Below are 18,757 nucleotides of genomic sequence, written 5' to 3' on the forward strand. Positions count from 1 at the left end.
CTTTTCAAATCTTAGTTTGGAGCAGTGAAACTGTCCAAAGGAATGTATTTACCTGCAGGGTGTCCTATAAGTTTGGGCTTCCTGCTATTTCGTTGGAAAGCTACTGCAAAACCAAGTGTTGAAAAGTGACACAAGCGTTAATTTTAAAATTATGGGCACAAAGGAGGTTAACCATATGTTAAACTATTTTCGTTTTCATACAGAGTAAATCAATATGTGATATATTACTGTAAGAATTTATCATATGGTTTGCAGTTAGTTAGTTGCAGCACTTCAATAATAATGCAAAATGCACAGCCTTATACAATCCTATATTCAAACTCAAACAAGATTTACGTACAATCATTTATTAAGCTGTTATCATCCATTGCTTGTACGATATAAAGATTATTTTACCTCATTCTTTTCCTTAATAGTATCTTCTACAAAAGTGCAGTTGTTACCACAAGAGGCCTGGATAGAATTTTTCAGAAATAACTTCTCTGTACATTTTAATTAACAGGTATGTTTTTTTTTAATGTCGTAATAATTAAAAGTATGGTGTCAGCCGAAAACGTATTCGCTCACAAGATGATTCCTACTTAGTACTCGCCATTAAAAATGCAACACCAAGAAGGAGACATGGTAGCTGCGCCAAAGTTCCAAGGCCGATACCTAATAGTAAGTGCAGAACACTCTTAAACGTCCGCTGTATTCGCTGTGTGACAACTTGGTGACAGCGGAGGCGTTGTGCAGCCACCGACTAAACATATTTATCCTTCCCTGCTCTAGACATTCTGCAAATTTGGACTTTCCTGGATGCATCCTTCTTAGTTTTAAGCAACGAGCAGTTTAACAGTCTCATACATTGCTTAAAGAAAGAGCAATGATTATCAGAATTACTCGGAAGATATATACAATATATACAATACAATAATTGTATATATTGGATGAAAGAATTGTATATATTGTATGTATTGGATATATACAATAATTTAAAACTGTTATCTCAAACTTTGCAATTCAGAGCACGAAAAGAACTATAGCTAAAGGAACACTGATTTTAGGCAGATAGTAACTAGTAAACTCAATCACACTCAGTACCATTAGTTGCTTGGTGTTATCCGTAAGTCAGAGATCATGGTATCTCATTTCGTGTAGATTTTTGCATTTGTTTAATGCTAAAAATGTATTTTATCGCTAATTGAACCCAGTATCATATATATACCGACAGGACGTACCTTAGTCACAAGGTGACATGAGTGAAACACTAAACTATTCAATTCACACCTGCGACCTTGTCAACACTAGAGAAAGTTACAAAGTGATTAAGTAAATACGGAACATAGTTCATACAAAGTATAGCGATGTATGAAGTATCCGTTTCACACGACTTGGATAAAGGATACATCTGAAATAGCAACAAAGAAATATATAATGATTTCTCTGGATAATTTGGATTAGTCCAGAATTCGAACACATATACGTTGGTAAGTCCAACATTTTTTTTAAACTTTTTTCTTTGGATTCCCAATAAAGTTGACTACTGAAAAGCTGAGTTATAGATTCTATATTAAAACAACACCTTCGCTAGACATGTTCAGTATACACATTGTCTTACATATAGAACAATACATTAGTTATTAATTCATGTCTGAAATAATAGTACTTTGTATAGAATTTTACTTCATCCAATCGTAATAGCACAAAGATAAAAAATATTGCGAGGGATAATGTTCTTATTACAGAGAAAAAGAGTTGAAATGACTTAACATTAACAAACATCTTCTTTAAACAGAGAATATTTTATTCTAATTTATGGAAGAAAGAAATAATTTGTAGTACAGTATCTTTATTAGGGTTATACAGTATATTCGTACAAAAGAATGTAAGTACAATTGGGTCTGTCTTCAGAAAGGACGTACTTTTAGCCACAACCTACACTGCTTCTTTTGACTGTCTTTCAAGCAGAATCCTGGTTTGATGCACGAAATACCTGCAACAAAAATCACAAAATATTTAAAATGTTACATTCAGTGTGCTTAATTTGGTTGTACTTAACAATACAAAGTATCTTAACATTTTTGAGATTAAATGGACAAAATCTGTTTGGTCAGGTATGGACTTTTGGGTTGCACGTAGAAAAACTATGAAGTGTTTATTGATTTGAACAACAACTCAAAATGTATTACTATTCAAAAGTAAGTGGGTACCCCAATGGTGTTCGGGGTACCATGGGGCACCTAATGTCTGTATTTTTTACATATATGGAAATGTATGTCTCTAAAATGTAAAGAACTGACATCTGTTTACCGAAAACCTCAACTCGGTAAGCCTTATGGATATCGAGATATGGGAAAATAAAGAATGACACCATAGAAATGTGGGGTTTGCGTACTAGATGGTGCAGTTTCGGAAACGTAATTACGAGGGCTTACAACAACCTCAAAAGTACTTTCAATTAAATACACTACACACACGCCCTGATGGAGGTTTTCGGGTACCATGATATTCGCAGAACTCTCATTTCTAAATATTCTAAAATATGTCTTAATAACGTTTTAAAGAACGTTAGAGGTGTGTGTTTACCGAAACCGCAAGTCGGTACGCCTAACAGTTACCGAAATATGGTGAAATAGAAAGCGACACCGTAGGTACGTGGAGCTTGCATATTAGACAGTACAATTTAGAAAATTAATTAAAATATGACTATCAAGATATTGTCAAATAAAGGGAGGATCCATACAGTTATGGGGTTTTCGTGTTAGGTGGTAAAATTTCGGAAACCGGTTATGGAAAGTTAATAAGCATCAGTAGCAATTTCATCTTAAAGTAATTAGGTATTTCCATGGAGTTTAAGAACATCATGGGATCTACCAAGATTAAATTTTAAAAGATTTGGAAAATATATTTTGACATTTGTAAAAAGTATTAGAAATATGTATTTACCTAAAAGTTCCAGCTAGTACATTTAGCAGCTAGAGATACACCACATCATACAATAAAAGCGTATTAGATCTTGAAATTTCAGAAAACAATTATTGATCCTAACAAAAGTTAAATAAGATGGTACTTCTATGGGTTAAGTGAGTACCTCAGACTCGTCAGTACAATTTCGATCGAAAGGTTAATTCAGCTCTAAATTTTCTTTGGACAATTCCAAGCGTTTATCGGGCTCTGAAATAAAGTTAACATTTTTTGTCAATATCTAATTTAGCAAGCGAGATATAAGGAATTGTGTATTTTATGACGTCGTAAAAATAGAGACCCACATGGATTTGTACTTTTGAGTGTTTGCTGTAAGAAGAAGAAATTTCAGAAAACAACCGTATATAGGCAATTAAATGGGAGGGGGCACGGTGGCTTAGTGGTAGAGTGCTTACTTCTGGTGTATTTGGTTTTTGGTTCGATCCGCAGCCAAGTCAGTTTGTAGTGGACATCGTATTCCTGGGTTTTCTCGGGGTACTCTCTTTCCTCCCACCTTTGCATTCCATCAATTCTGTCAACAACATTCACTTGCTTTAATCAAAATCTCCCTGAGACTAAAACGCATAATCGTGGGTCGCTACACTGAAATATTTCCTTTTATTTAATTAAATGGGGAGTTAAGTATGATCGTATCTCTATGGGTTAAGTGAATACTCCAATAGTTTCTGCAAAAAAAGATTAGTTAAACACCCTACCACTAAGCTACTGTATCCCCGCCCATTGAATTGTCTATTAAGGTATATACAGTAGTTTTCTGAATTTTTTTCTTATAGGAAAGACCCAAAAGTACAAATATATAAAGATCTCTATTTTTACGTCATAAAATATATAATTCCTTATATCTTGGTTACTATCTTAGATATTGACAGTGAATTTTCATTCTTTTGCACAGCTCGATGAACCCTTGGAATTGTCTGAAAAAAACCTAGGGCTGAACTAATCTTTCGATCGAAATTGTACTGAGGTACTCATTTAACCCATAGAAGTACCATCTTATTTAATTTTGTTGCGACCAATAATTGTTTCCGAAATTTCAAGATCTCATACGCTTTTATTTCACAGTGTTTCTCCAGATGTTAGATGTACTAGCTGGAAGTTTTGGGTAAACACATATTTCAAATACTGTTTACAAATGTCAGATTATATTTTCAATAGCTTTTAAAATTTAATTTTGGTAGACTCCATGATGTTCTAACACCCCATGAAGATATCTAATTACTTTAAGATGAAATTGCTACTGGTATTTATTAACTTTCCATGACTGATTTCGGAAATTTTAGCATCTAACACGAAAACCCCTTAACTGTGTTGGTCCTCCCTTTATTTGACAGCATCTTGATAGCCGTAAGTCATATTTTAATTCATTTTCCGAATTGTAGCGTCAAGTATGCAAGCCCCACAAATTTATAGTATCGCTCTTTATTTTCCCATATCTCGGTATCCATAAGGCTTACCGAGTTGCAGTTTTCAGTAAAAAAAAAATCAGTTCTTTACATTTTGGAGACATGTATTTCCATTAATCTAAAATTAGGTACCGCATTGGAACCCCATTGGAGTACTCACTTACTTTTGCATAGCAGGGTAAAAACGCCAGTGGTTCTCACTTTAAGGTTGAAAACATACTATTTTGTCTTTTCTCTGAGCATTGTGAATCTGTCGGAGCTATACCGTAGTTGGAAAGACTCACTGATCCTTCCTATAATGACCATGTAGTCAGAATTCAAAAAGGAGTAGCCGTTGGAGGAAAAACAATATTTTAAAATCCTTGCACCAGTAGTCCTCACCTTAAAATATCACACAGCCCTAAGCTCCACCTGTTGTCACCTTTAAAATTAATGTGAAAATTGCTGACTAATCTTCTGTAAGTACCGTAAGACGGGATTATTTTGCACTTCAGGATTAACTTTGCACAAAATACGGCAAAAGTTTCACAGTCCTCTGTCGGTAAAATTATGGACTAAAGAGAAAGTTTCAACTGCCACCGTATGATAGAACATCTAACTGGATTTTGACTATAATGTTGGCGGTTAACATCAGTTCTAATTAAGTGAAGGGTTTGTTGTTATAGAGGTATGGAAAGCATTAACTGTAAAGGCCGACAAAATTTGAAAGATATCACCTACAAGAATTTTTGTCAAAGTCAAGTCAGTTTCGTAGAATACTCTGTGTATAATGGGACTTTGAGACAATAGTTGAAATTGAAGTGTGAAACGTTTGAAAGTCATACAAAAATAAAACTGGGAGAAGGCTGTTTCAGCCTCTAATCGGGGCTACTTTGCACTGATCAAACGTAACCCCTCAGATAGGAAATTATTACTACTGGTACCTCCTGCCGTCTAACTTTAGAAAAATTTCCTATTCAGGTAGATGTGGGAATGGATTTCTTGTTGGGAAATAAATTACGAACAGCGGCGGATTCAGAAAAATAGTTTGAGAGGGACTTCACACAGAAAGATTTCCTTTATTTAGAAATGACTAGACTTTTTGAAGGGCTTGAAGCGTAGACGTATAGGAATGACTAACATTAGATTTTTTTAAAAGAAATTCTGCAATTTGGGTGGGCTTCAGCCTGAAAGCTCCAAATCCCGTAAATCTTCCACTGATTACGGTTGGGATGATATTCTTGGATATAAAGAGCAACCAAGGCAAATCAGATCTCGGAGATTTTTGCTGTTCTTGAGTTGCCATTTTTGTGGGACATACTAAACTATCAGAATGTGGTTCCTATGTCCGTACCAGAAAATACATAATTTTCTTTACAAATATCGATAATTCGTACTAAGTACTGACACCGGTACCGTAAGTCCAACCTCAATATTTGTAGACTGCATGCAGTATTGTGTAGGAAGTGAAATGTATAAATAGAGGAGAGAAAACATTGCACAGAAACATTATGTTCATATGTTGAAAATACTTCTTTTTTGTATGTGTTGCAAAGTATCTTCAGCTATCAGGTTACTTTGCAACAAAGTTTATATGAAATGAAATCTTTGAAAAAATGAAATGAAATCTTTGAGTTTTACGTCCCACGGTTATGCCGGTTAGGCTAAAGGAGACGGTGATGATGAGTGATGAATGAAATGGTGGAATGAAGAAAGTGGGAGGAAACGGGAGAACCCCGAGAAAACCCACGCACACGGTGTTTGTCCACCACAAAGTTCACTTGGCGGGGGCTGGGATCGAACCCGGGACCCCAAACACCAGAGGTGAACGCTCTACCACTGAGCCACCGCGGCCCCCATGAAATCTTTGAGTTTTACGTCCCACGATTATACCGGGTATGCTAAAGGAGACGATGGTGAGAATGAATGGAATAGTAGAATGAAAAATATGTGAGAAAACGGGAAAACCTCGAGAAAAACCACACACAGTGTTTCTCCAACACAAAGCCCATTTAGCACGTGCTGGGATCGATCCAGGAACTTCACGCAGGAGTGGTGAACGCTCCCCAAAACACAACCTCAGAATATATTTCATATAGAGTAGAAATAACAATATGTTGTAAAAAATGGCCGGTCTGAAAGGCATGTAAGCTAAAAAAAAAAAATACAATTGCTACTCGATTTGTTTACTAGCATTGTTTAATTATCTATGGTACTGAACATCGCACACCAATATCATTATGTTATGTCACATCCTTTCAAAACTAGGAACTGCAAAGTAGACCTGCTTTGCTTCGTGATGTCCGAAGAGTAGACGGCTGAAAGGCGAAAGCAGGCAAGTAGCATACAAATTTATGATGCTGAAGGTGTTATTTTTCACAGCTATGGAGAAAAGAGAAACATAAAATAACAGGAAATCTTTGTTTTACGTTCTACGAATATGCTATGTAGGCTGAAGGTCACAAATGAGTAATGAAAATTGATGATCTTGGAATACGATTTGGTGGAATAATGAGGGAGAAAAATAATCATTGATTAAATATTAAATTGAAAAGAAATAAGAGCCTGACGCTCAAATACTTATCTATCCGGCACCCATCTTAATCCCCATAAAATATCATGAAGTGCTTGATTGATTCTAAACCCAATATTAGTAATAGTAATTTAACAATAAACACAGAATATATAATTTACGCACCTTGAAATGTAGAAAGTAATGATTGTAATCCCCAGCTTTCCAATAGACCTTTGATTTCTCCAAATGAAGATTCGGATATCTTGTTTCTTCTCAAACAATAATGGGTTACAATAATCAGTTGCAGTCCAAAGCCAAGTCACTAAGTTAAGCATGAAAATAAAAGAATTCACTAGTTAGATGCATACAAAATCCTACGCATGTAAATCCGAATCTACTTGTATTAAATTGTAAATTTAAACAAACTAAATTATACTACAGTTATAGTGACATCAAACATACATTAAATAAGATATACAGAGTGTTTCAAAAGTCCCCTGACATAGGGTAACTGTTATTATCAGAGTTACAACAAAATGTAGGAGGGGAAAGCATCTCCAAATATGATGTTTTCAATCTAAAGTGAAGGAATTTTTAAAATCGGATGACTCGTTTGCGCTGTACACTCTTTATGCGCCCAATGTGAAATGAAAATGCAACGTTGCCATTTACCTGGACCCAAAACATAAGTGAGTGAAGTTACTGTCTTTTACGCTAACATATCGATGGTCAGCCCCCTTTCAAACAGTAACTTCATTCAGGCTAGGTAAATGACAACGTTGCATTTCATTTAAAATTGGGTGCATAAATAGTATACAGCACAAACATCTCGTCCGATTTTTTAAAAAGTGTTCACTTTAGATTGAAAACGTCATATTTGGAGATGTTTTTACCTCTTACATTTTGTTGTAACTCTGATAATAACAGAGTTACCCTATGTCAGGGAACTTTTGAGACATCCTGTATACATCATAAGAAGTTCCTTTCAAAATTCTACACGGATGTGGTTTCATTGAATGTGAGTTGGGTGATATGCATTAGGCCTTTTGGGAGTACGTCACACGGACGACCGTAATTTTGTTTTCAAAATTTTTATTATGAACTGGTGAGATATGTGATACATATGGCCACGGGCTAGAATTTTCTTAGCGGTTCAAACTCGCGGACTCTTATTCCTTCCCCATTTTGAATCGGTACATGAAAATGGGATTTTCTTTATGCTTGCCTGCGCCGATTTTGAAAATTCCTTCACTAATCGACTTTTCTTGACGAGTACTACAAGAATCAGTTAAAATCTCGCGGCCCCTTTTTTCCTCCCCATTTTGAACCGGTACATGAAAATGTGATTTTCTTCATGTTTGCCTGCGCCGATTTTGAAAATTCCTTCACTAATCGATTTCTCTCGACGAGTACTACAAGAATCAGTTAAAATCTCGCGGGCCCTTTTTTTCTCCCCATTTTGAACCGGTACATGAAAATGTGATTTTCTTCATGTTTGCCTGCGCCGATTTTGAAAATTCCTTCACTAATCGATTTCTCTCGACGAGTACTACAAGAATCAGTTAAAATCTCGCGGGCCCTTTTTTCCTCCCCATTTTGAACCGGAACATGAAAATGTGATTTTCTTCATGTTTGCCTGCGCCGATTTTGAAAATTCCTTCACTAATCGATTTCTCTCGACGAGTACTACAAGAATCAGTTAAAATCTCGCGGGCCCTTTTTTCCTCCCCATTTTGAACCGGTACATGAAAATGTGATTTTCTTCATGTTTGCCTGCGCCGATTTTGAAAATTCCTTCACTAATCGATTTCTCTCGACGAGTACTACAAGAATCAGTTAAAATCTCGCGGGCCCTTTTTTCCTCCCCATTTTGAACCGGAACATGAAAATGTGATTTTCTTCATGTTTGCCTGCGCCGATTTTGAAAATTCCTTCACTAATCGATTTCTCTCGACGAGTACTACAAGAATCAGTTAAAATCTCGCGGGCCCTTTTTTCCTCCCATTTTGAACCGGTACATGAAAATGTGATTTTCTTCATGTTTGCCTGCGCCGATTTTGAAAATTCCTTCACTAATCGATTTCTCTCGACGAGTACTACAAGAATCAGTTAAAATCTTGCGGGCCCTTTTTTCCTCCCCATTTTGAACCGGTACATGAAAATGTGATTTTCTTCATGTTTGCCTGCGCCGATTTTGAAAATTCCTTCACTAATCGATTTCTCTCGACGAGTACTACAAGAAGCAGTTAAAATCTCGCGGGCCCTTTTTTCCTCTCCATTTTGAACCGGTACATGAAAATGTGATTTTCTTCATGTTTGCCTGCGCCGATTTTGAAAATTCCTTCACTAATCGATTTCTCTCGACGAGTACTACAAGAATCAGTTAAAATCTCGCGGGCCCTTTTTTCTTCCCCATTTTGAACCGGTGCATGAAAAAGTGATTTTCTTCATGTTTGCCTGCGCCGATTTTGAAAATTCCTTCACTAATCGATTTCTCTCGACGAGTACTACAAGAATCAGTTAAAATCTCGCGGGCCCTTTTTGAACCGACACATGAAAATGCGATTTTTTCATGCTTGCCTGCGCCGATTTTGAAAATTCCTTCACTAATCGATTTCTCTCGACGAGTACTATAAGAATCAGTTAAAATCTCGCGGGCCCTTTTTTCTTCCCCATTTTGAACCGGTACCGTACATAAAAATGTGATTTTCTTCATGCTTGCCTGCGCCGATTTTGAAAATTTCTTCACTAGTCGATTTCTCTCGTTGAGTACTACAAAAATCAGTTAAAATCTCGCGGTCCTTTTTTCTTTCCCTATTTTGAACCGGTACATGAAAATATGATTTTCTCCATGTTTGCCTGCGCCGATTTTGAAAATTCTTTCAGTAATCGATTTCTGTCGTCGGATACTACAAGAATCAGTTAAAATCTCGCGGGCCCTTTTTTCTTCCCCAACCCAATATTTTTGTATATTTTGAATGTATTCAAGTATAGAACAAAAGTATTTAATTAATTCCCTTAGTAGGCTTCTCAACTTAATATTTTTAACTTAAATTTTATTTATTTTAATTATTTATTTTCTTGTGACTCAATATTTAATTGCAATCGTTCATTAGGGAGAAGGGTGGCCATTCTCAAATATATAAATATAGTAAAACTTGTGTGTTCTCGTATTATTAGTTTCTTCCACTAGACATGGAAATTGCAAATTAATACCTGGTAAACCTGGAAAACTCAGGGGAATTGAGTTCCATATTTATGTATGAACCCTGCTATTTACATTTTTTTTTTTCGATTAGGGAGAACTGTACAAAAGGGTGTTTTGGGAATGGCATAACAGTAGGTTTCTGGGGGTGTTGTTCGAAATTAAATGAAATCTTTAAGTTTTACGTCCCACTATTATGCTGGCTAGGCTAAAGATGACGGGATGTTGTTCGGTCAAAATTGTTGCCAATTTTGGGAAAAGTCGCTAAATCAGGGGAATTCGACCTCAACGATAGCGTAGGGTGACCAAAAATTTTCAGTTAGAAACGGGACAGGTTCTGGCAACCCTAGACTTTTAGATCTATCTTTGTTCTTATCAGTGCCTTGATATCAGAGTTCCCCCCTCTCTCTCTTTGTTACAGAGCGGGTACTTATGAAAAAGGAAAGACACGTTGAAGTTTGTTCAACACACAACCAACAAACAACCTCTGCTGCCTTTCGAGCAGTACTGCAAACTATAGAGTATGTTTAATATAGGGAATTTCAGTTGAATTTTTGCCTCTTTGTTATTATTAATTATTAATACTTTTAAAAGGAGTAAAGGTACTGGGTTTGTTTTTACTTCTTTCATTTACACAAAACGGGACGAATACTACTTTTTTCCATCTACTGACGGGACGGCTGGGACACTCCCCTAAAACGGGACTGTTCCGGTCAAAACGGGACGTATGGTCGCCCTACGATCGCGACAAAAAATAATTTTTCCGGTTGGAGACTTTTTTGGGTGAGTTTTAAATGACGATTTGGCTACTTACAAATTTAGCGACTTTTTGCTGCAAACAAAATGTTCATCTGTAGAGAAGCATTATTAGTTCAAAACAGTTTTTACGTTCTTTTTTTCTGTTTGTTTGTTTTAATCAGCGCAAGTGATGAAGAGTTTGGAAATACAGCGTACCAACTGCCCCACAATCCTGCATTGTTATGTTACCCTTGCCCTCTAACGAAGAACAACTACAAACTTAATGTCCTTTAGTTCGCAGAGTTTCCGTTGAGAGGCACACGTAATACATCATTACCGATAGCAACAAGATTAGCTATAGATGCGTGAATAAAGGCGAAGTGGGTGTTTGTTATATTTGTCCTTTGGGGTCTTTTAATTATTCTGCACTTTTTCTTTTACAAACAAATTGCTTAACGTAAGTACTGTAGTGTTAATTATTTCGGAACTATTTTGACTCCACAATATGAACAAAAGTACCCGAAACAATCTGAAATGATCCCTGAATTAAAGGATTGGTTGCGCCCTGTTTACAAAGATGTGAGTAGAACCAGCGGCGCAAATCTGCCTTCCACATTGGGGGGGGGGGGTTAGACCATTACCATACTTTTTTTTGCGATGTCCAAAATACTTATGAAGTTGAAAAACAATGTTGTGGAGGATCAGAGTTGTCTTCAGCGTTGGGAGGCTGCAGATTTGAGGCTTATTCTGGGGGACGTCTATTTTATCTCACGTTCCTTTGTAGGAATCGGACAAAAATCATCAAATTTCTCCCAGAAAACACATTTCAAATCGGATTATTGGGGAGAAGTCCCCCTCAGTTCCAAGATTGGAGGGGACATGTATCCGTCATCCCCCCGGGATTTGCGCCAGTGAGTAGAACATATTGTTTAGTTTACATCTACGACTTTAAAACAATGCTTATAGGCAATGAATTTCTCGATTATTTTTTATAGCGACTTTTCACCCGAAATTGGAGTCGTCACATCTCGTTTCGCAAACTTATTGTCAACATTTTGGCAACACTGGTTGCGGGGAGAGCTACAATGGATGAGTCAAGTTATTTTGTCGCTTCCGCTGTGAATCTAAGTACAAGATTCCAAAAATTAAAATATTTTTTGGTTCCAAACAATGTCTGCTGGGTGAAAGCATAGACTGGAATGTGTTTCTCTTCATTTGCATGCAAATGTGTTGCCTTTCCTACCTTATCTTTAATCCCATAGTAGCTTCTTTCCGAAAGTTAAAAAAATGCAATTCTTTCTTTCTTAATAGTATTTATAACTCAAAGTATTACGTAAGCATTGTATATTACTTATGTAGCTCACAGATCCGCAGCTATGGGCGAGCAAGCAAAGCATGTGCTCCGGGCGCGTGGTTGGAGGGGCGCCTAAACGAGAGGTTATATATTAGTACTTTTCCTGGCAGTATTTAATACTTTTCATCAGAGTGCGAAATCGTGAAATCAAAGTGAGAGGAGACTGGAGGAGTGAAGAGAAAGAAAGAAAGAGAGAGAGAAAGAAGAAAACGCTCGCACGTTCACACTTCAAAGTAAATTAAGTCTTATTTATTTTTTCTGTCCCCCTCCTCCCCTCCCCTAAGTTCTACTGTCAAAGTAAATAGCTAAAAACACTCCTAGGCCAGAACCGCATCTACGTTGGAAATTTGATCGAGATCGGTCGGATGGTTCAAGAGATTAAGAAAAAATGAAATGAAATGAAACCTTTGAGTTTTACGTCCCACAGTTATGCCGGTTAGGCTAAAGGAGACGGTGATGATGAGCAATGAATGAAATGGTGGAATGAAGAAAGTGGGAGAAAACGGGAGAACCCCGAGGAAACCCATGCACACGGTGTTTGTCCACCACAAAGTTCATTTGGCGGGGGCTGGGATCGAATCCGGGACCCCAAGCACCAAAGGTGAAGGCTCTACCACTGAGCCACCGCGGCCCTAAGAGATTAAGAGTCACAAACATAGTCACTTTCAATTTTGTAATATATATATATATATTGCATCACTAACTAAAATGCTGATAACTAATGCTGATAACTGATAACTAGAACGCTTGGATTGTATATATAAAAGTCGCCCCCTGCCCGTGAAAAGCTTCATTCGAACTCGGAATCGAACAATTGCATCTGTAAAGCAGTGCTGAGTTGATTTTAACGTTCCTTTCAGCAGCAAGGCTGTATGAGACGTGGACCTACAGATTAACGTGGACTCCGAACCACATACGGTCCGGCCGGAAATCGAACCCGGGTGTCCCACGCCAAAGGCGTGTACACTAACCACTTAGCCACGAGGGAGTTCATCTGTAAGGCAGTGTAAGCAAAAAAAACGCACACTGGATGTTTGCGCAACTGAGGATCAAAACATTCTCAATGGAGTATGAGAAATAGTAAACGTCAATCAAAGTGTGCTTTTGCTTATTCATTACTTCGTTAATACGTAATTCCTTCTAGAAATAGTGAAACAATACTATGAAGAAACACTAATTAAACTAATAACTATTACGTTGTATTTCTTACCACACCACGAAAGTAATATACCGTTTTTACCAGCCATAGAATTGGAACCTAGTACTATACTGCATTAGTCACGTCGTCACGAAAGCTGAAATTCAAACACCTGGCACTCGTAGCTGATGAAGCTGTGTTGTAGCTACAGTATATCACGCGACCTGCGTTGGTACTCCTCAACATAAATACGTCACAGCCCAAAGCCAGGAAACATCACAGACAGAAGCCAGGGACACAAGCAATGCCTGACATTTCACGAATTCAAACCCGCCAAGAGTCAACTCAACATGACCTTCAATTACGTTCTAGAAACCAAACCAATGCTAAGGCACAAACTCACCAACTTCCTATTTGAAAACACAAGAAAAAAATTCTAACTTTTTGATTCCAAAGTGATGACATGACAATAATACTATAAAGGTTTTAATTCTCAGTAACCCGAACATTAATTAACTAGGGAAAATAACAAGCAAAAATAAATAAATAAATAAAAATTAAATTTAATTTAATTTAAAAAATAAAAACCTGACAAGTAAGTTCTCCCTGACGAGTCTTTCTTTTTTTAAAATTTCAGTGAGGCTGTAAAATATGTCAATATCTTCGTAAAATATATATATTTCAATGTAAACAAGTTCTTTAAACAAAAGAAAGCTCTGTAGTAGAGCGCTTACCTCTGACCCGTTAGGTCTCTGGTTCGATTCCTGCTCCCGACAAATAGGCTTTTGGTGAACACTGTGCGTGTGATTATTCTTAAGACTTTCCAGTTTCCTTACATTTTCTTGATTCCACCATTATCATGTATCTCATCGTCACCTTTTCACTTACATTGATGTACAATCATGGGGTGTTAAACTAAAAGAAAAAAAATCTTGCAAGTATCCTAGTAAAATGAGTTATCTAGACTACACAAGTGGTCCCGTGTAGCATAGTCGCTAATGCTCTCGCCTTCGGTGCGAACGGTCCCGGGTTCGATCCCGGTGGGGGAACTCTGTCGAAAAAGTATCAAAAGATTTTAAGTCCAGCCATCCTGAATAAGGTTTCTTTGGGTTTTCCTCATTCACAGCAGGCAAATGCCGCAGAGGTACCTAATATATAGATCCCAGGCCGTTTTCTTCCTCCCCCAAACCTTTCTTCCCTTCCTTTCCCCGGATAGTGTGCTCACCGAGGGAAGTCATCCCTCATACGAGACGGGCTAACAAGGCCATTGATGCCGAAAGCCCAGAAATCTAAATCCTAAATCTTCTCTAAACAAGGAAATTTTCGCGCTGAAAACGGTTTCTTAGCAATTATGTTAAGCAGTCCTGTAGAAAATCTGCACCAAGTAATAAATCGTCACACATAAAACGGAATAAATAAACACATAACATTCATTTTGCTACCTTGAAACGTAAAATGTTTCAAAACATTAATATTCAAAGATTTCTCAAAATTCAGATACACCCATTCCATTCTCCTCAATCATTAACGAGTTACAATAGTAAGAATTGTAGTCATAAACTACATTACTTACTTAGTACTATATTAAAGCAAGTTACACTAAAAGAATATATAGTTAATGGAATATTTAACTAAAGTAATAGTTAACTATTGTACTTACCCAGGCTTTTGTTTCCTTCCTCTCTTCTGTTCCGTTTGTAAACAACCTCGTTTCGCAAGCAAAAGACGGTAGTTCAATGACGTCAGCCATGGAGAAAGAAAGAGTGTCTATAGGCGGTCTGGATCTCACACACAGATGGACGTATATAACACATAGCTGAAGTATTTAACATACGTATACGTATGTAAAATACAGAAGATTGTTAGATGTCAGACATCCTGCAGCCACATGATGTAACATATAAGCGGGTAAAAGGCAGTACCTGTGTAGTATATGGATAAAGTACGCTCCGTACAGATTTCCTTAGTAAACATAACGAATCCTTGTATTTGTACAATATACCGCTGTCCGGATAATGTATTTTTCTCAGTGTACTTCGTTGCAACTGGTATATAGTCAGCTTCTGGAGTAGTTACGAATTCCTCCGTTTGGCAGCGCTTGACTCAGTTGATAGGTTGAGTGAGATATAGACGCTTGGAAGAAAGAAGTTAGTCACCAAACAGAAACACGCAAAGAGCAAATACGCGTCTGGTGGTAGCAGGAGTGGATCCAAGCTGAATATTTGGGGGAGGGCAGTCGTTCGAAGTCAATAGATTTTATTTTACATTTATAATACAAAGGTAAACATTCTTGGGATAGACTTTATTTTTAAAACTAGCAGCGTTCACCCCGCTTCGCTGGGGTCACCCCGGAACGCAATAAACTTTGTTACTTAGATAATTTTTCCTTTTTCGCTTTCAAGTGATATGATAAAAACCATAGAAGAATGGAGTAAATGTTAACATTATATCGCCTGTCATTTATGTTAACCCGCCGAGTGACACGGTCATGTGGGTTGCATATAAATACGGTTAGATTTAGCTATGATGAGCTAACAAAGGATTTGTACGTTATGGACACTTGAATGGTCAATTATCTCAAGACACTGGTAATTGAAAATTAAAGTGATATGATAAAAACCATCTAGGGTCCAAATATTAATAACCCCCCAAAAATGAAAGAAATTGGTTCAGCCGTATTAGCGTGATGAGCTAACAAAGGATTTGTACGTTCTCTTTTATATATATAGATAAAAAATATTCTATTCTGGGGGGAAGGGGGGCGATCGAGACTTGAAGAAGAGAATGTCTTACCACTGGTCTAATTCCTAGCTGTGTGTCGCTCGTGCACATGATCCCGTGTTCAATTTCCGGCGGAGAGTATAAAAAAGTAATCTCAAATTATTCACTTTCAATACTCATCTGTCTTCTTTAGTCTAATTTGCTGGAATGTTAAACTATTATTTTTTTTTCATTTTCGAAGGAAAAAATCTTATATTTCATGCTTCTTTATAATAGAACAGCAGACAAAAATACGTAGTTACTGAAAATGAACTCTTTGTCCCTTATATTTATACAAAGAAATGCTAACAAAATGCATATTGTCGGAGGAGAGAGGTGTTTCTGTACCTTAAAGAAAATAAAGCGGAAAATATTTGCAGTAACGATGCTTTCTATTCAGTGAAACTTGGCGAGCAGCATTTCAGATTTCAATGAAGTCATAGAAGATTTGAAGCTCGAAAAGAACGAAGAAAGACCTTCCATTCTAAAATAATGCATAGTTTACTTAATTAAATAATTTTGTTTAACTGTGTGCATGAATATATGCAATTTTCTTGCTTTTTTCTTCTTTTGGGGTTAACGATATCATTCATGGCTTACAGCACATGCTATATATTCGATTTATCTCTTGTTCAATAACATGAACGTAGAAGTTTTTGTATATAAATAGTGTATAAATATACATTGATAGTGGTTGTTTGAAAAAAAGGAAGTAACTTATATATTAAATCAATATTAGAGAATACACTTTAATGAATAAATATACAAATGGAGCTTATAAGGACTTTCCTCTTCATATTTCCTGAATATTTTTTGGATAAGACTCAAGAATGCTGGGAGGAGGGGAACACTTGCGCGTAACTACATACCTTTGATATTGCAACATTGCAACAGGTATTTCTACAGACCACGAACCGCTACTGAAAGTTAGTATACACAAATGAGCTTATCTTTATTGTTGGGGCTACTTAACACTGATGGTAGACACGGGGAAAGTCCTTGTTAGGTGGAGTCACTGTGCAGACAATGGGTTGACTGTGGGGACTGAATTCTGATGGATGACAGGTAGCGAAGAAATTATGGTCAGGGTAGTCTGGATGCGTCCGGCTATAGATGGAAAGGAGATGTCGCAATGGAGGATAGTAATAAGTAGGTGAGGCGAAAGGCGACTATCAGTGTGTATGGTGTCCAATAAGCGTATGGTGCTGTGTTCTCCATTTCTTGTCTATGTAGCGAGAGCGAAGATCTTCCAGATATCGAGTGATGTGCGGGAATGTTAGTCGTTCGTATAAGAGACGTGTCGGGCTAGGTAATCTGATTCGAAATGCGAAGCATGGCGTTCTATAATACGTAGGCGTTCGTAGAAATCATCACTCGCACTAACCCAGTCAGTGTGACCGTGAGTAAGACATGGGCGAAGAAAAGCCTTGTACATGTTTAGAACAGAATCCCAGGTAGTACCGACGAGGCGCTTCAGGAGATTTAAACGATTTTGCTCGTTCTCCTTGATGGAAAGAAGGTGAGGTTTCCAAGATAACTTGGTGTCGAAGATTACCCCCAGATATTTGCTGGGGTGGATGGGTATACCGTCTACATTAATGTTAAGTAATGATGGATTGCGGCGTACTCGACTGCGTCTCTTGTATGGAATGATGACGAGAGCCTGGGTTTTAGTACAATTTAATTTCAACTTCCATCTACGGCACCAGTTGCTAAAGGTATCTATGGCTTTTTGCAGAGAGATGTTGATTTGATGCATAGTTTTGACACAAGCCAGCAGTGCAGTATAGTCTGCAAATGTGAAGGTATAAATAGGCTTAGGTATTACAGGCAGGTCACTGACGTACAAAATATATAATAGTGGTATAAGGCTGAACCTTGCGAGACACCGATGCAAGGAGAAATAGGGAAAGATAAACTGTCGTTGATGGAGATATATGCCAGACGATTCGTAAGAAAGTGGTACACCATACACATATATGCGGCAGGAAAATTGAAGAAATGTAACTTATACACAAGACCATTATGCCACACGCGATCACAGGCCTTTTCAAGATCGAATAAAAGTAGGCATGATGGTGCAGTTCTATTATAATGGTTCGTAAGAATAGTGCTAAGTCCTAAGAGGTTATCAAGGAGGCTATGCTCAGGACGGAAACCAGCTTGGTGGTTAGATAACAGATCATGTATTAGCAAATGCCTATGAAATCAGCGGACTACGATGCCCTCAAAGATTTTGCCGAGTGTGGACGTGAGCTGGATGGGCTTATAAGAAGGTGGATCCGTTTTGTCTTTGTGGGATTTGACCAATATGAGCATTTCAGATACTTCCCAAGTATGTGGATAGTAGCCGGTTCTGAGGACAAAATTGAAAAGTGTTGCCAAAATATGTAGCAAAATAATATGGCGGTAGGTTATGTCATCAAACCCTGGCGCAGTGCTTTTCTTGTGACGTATCACATCTGTAATATCCACTGACGTTATTGGTGCGGTTAAAGGATGCTGATCATGCAGAGTATGGTCCACGTTAATTTGAAGATATCCATTATGAGGGTTGGTATATCTGGCAATGCGCCTGTAAAGTGTCGACCCATCTCGAAAAGAAGTTTCTGGTCTTTTCGGTTCATTTCTTAGAGAATACATCAGAAAAAAAAAACTTTTGTAAAAATATACAATGCAAATATTGCAGCCATTTCTT

Source organism: Thermobia domestica, chromosome 14 (assembly GCF_964235325.1).
Source record: "Thermobia domestica chromosome 14, izTheDome1.hap1.1, whole genome shotgun sequence".
Lineage (NCBI taxonomy): Eukaryota > Metazoa > Arthropoda > Insecta > Zygentoma > Lepismatidae > Thermobia > Thermobia domestica.